The following is a 2,434-nucleotide window of genomic DNA, read 5'->3' as shown; positions in this document are numbered from 1 at the left end:
AACCTCTTGATAAGTCCAGCATCTTTTTGACCGAGTCTTCAGCCTCTGCTGAACAATTATTCAAATGTTTTTCAATTAAAAAGTCATTATTTTATTCAAGTTAAATGAAGATCTTTTAATTCTTGAACTCTATAAATAGGACCTAGTACCCAGCCATTTCTTCATTCATCAAGCTGAGTTCAGAGCCTACAAGCTGCTAGGAGTACTTTAGAGTGTTAAACACTTGGGTTGGGGTTATAAGCTTAATAAACACTTGGGAAGTAAGGTCTATAGTATATTTCAGTTTGAGGTGTAGTTTGGTCGTAGAAGCATTCAAGGTATTCCAAATTCTAGATCATTTATGTATTATTTCTTTAAGTTTTTTTATAGTTTTTCTCTACTCAATTCCTAACTCATGTTCTCTACTCTTGGTTAGGCATCTAAGATCTTGAACATAAGATTTTTGTTGGTAAGTATCATTTCGATGGTGTAGTTATTATTTTCATCTCTATCCCTTAGTATACTCATTTCGATGGTGTAGTTATTCTTTTCATCTCTATTCCTTAGTATACTCACCTTCTCATTTTGGTATTTAGGAGTGTTCCAAAATCTTGACTTTTTTCTCATCATCCCGGTATATTGGTAAGGAAAATAGGCTAAATCTTGTATGTTTGAATGATATGTTATGCTTTTATGTTATGTTATGTATAATATGTTATGATAAGTTTATGTTTTAATATGTTATGTTATGATTTACCCTACCTCAAATATTAGACAGGGGACGTAGATGGGCTATCATACACTACATGTGATCTAACTTACCTCAAATATTAGACAAGGGACGCAGATGGTTTATCGTCATAATGGCCATTAATAGTATAGCCTTATATGATGTATGTTTTTATAGATATATGTTATATGTTTATAGTTTATAGTTATGTGTATGATATGTTTCATGCTTGTAGTAGATTTTCCTTGCTGGGCATTAGGCTCACTCCTTTATGTTTTGTATGTGCAGGAAAATAGCTGTGGCGGCGGGAACATTCTTGGCAGCTTGGGGATGTGTATTGAGGTAGGATGGAATCGGTGGATTGAGTGTTCAATTCGAGGATAAAGTCGCTTCCTAGTCTTTTAAAAATTATACTTTATATGTATTTTCCGCACTTAATTTGTAAACCAATTATTTAAAGTTATGTTATGTTTTTATTTTAAAAACAATGGGATCCCATATCCTACTTATGATTTTATGTATTTTTGAACCTTTACTTTGCAGCTTTAAATGAAGTTATGGTTATTTCTTATGTACGTTTTCTTAAGATTAGTATAGTAGTTTCTAATGGTCCAAGTTTAGAATAGTTGGGTCATTACATGGCCATATCTTTGGCACTGTCAGCAGTACATAGTGTAGTTTATATTTCCATGTTGAAGACATGGGTTAAAAGAGACTCATGTGTTGAGTTATGAGAATCTGGGGATTTGAGGCTAAGTTATCCTATAAGGAATAGCCAGTCCAGATATGAAACAAAAAGAATAAGGTTCTGAGGAACAAAGTTATACCTTGGGTTAAGGTATGTTGCAGAAACAGTGAGGTCGAGGGAACGACCTGGGAAACTAGAATCAGTTCTACGGAATTTATATTCTGGCCAGTTCAGATAAATTTTGAGGACGAAATTTCTGTAAGGAGGGGATAGTTGTAATGCCCCAAATTTCCTAATAAGGTTTAGGACCTTGATTAGGAGGTCGGGAGGGCCATAATTGATTTATTATGCTATTTAATGATAATATGCATGTTTAGGTGTATTAAATATGCATGTGAACCCATTTCTGATTAATTTGGTGATTTTCATATTTTGGCCATTTCGGGCATATTTGGCATATATGTGATATGTGTGTGGTGCTTTATTATTATTTGGTTATGCTAGGGTTACTCAGCACAAGACGATCCTAGAAGGTAAGCTAGTGGGAAAGTCACAACGAGATTTATACTTGACTTGGAGTGAGTCAAGGGGTATTTAGAGCATTACCAGGTTATTGGGTAATGGGAATCAATATTTGATGATAAATTGGGAGTTAGTAAGATCAGGGGGAAATTCTGGAGGTTTTGACTATTTTTCCCCAGATTATTTTCGGGACCCTCAGTGTTAGGATTTGTTTGAGGCTACTTAAGCTTGAAGTAACCTGATAAGAAATAAAAAGAATGTTCAGTAAGTTCTCTCTCCCTCAAAGTTCCATTTTCATCTCCCGATCGCATTTTCGAAGGAAGCTTGAGTTCTAGGACTCGGATTCAAGCGAGGATCGAGGCATAGTGATCCTAGGGAAGATTACAAGTTTATTAGCCGGAGGATTTAGTTGGAAACAACTCAATCGGAGGTAATTCAAGTTTTAAGTTCTAAGATTTTGAAGTTTTTAAACTTGAATTGGACTTTGTGTTTTGATGAGTTTTTGATTGATTTGA

This window comes from Humulus lupulus, chromosome 6 (genome assembly GCF_963169125.1).
Source record: "Humulus lupulus chromosome 6, drHumLupu1.1, whole genome shotgun sequence".
NCBI classification, from domain to species: domain Eukaryota; kingdom Viridiplantae; phylum Streptophyta; class Magnoliopsida; order Rosales; family Cannabaceae; genus Humulus; species Humulus lupulus.
Note: the sequence above shows the minus strand (reverse complement) of the source record.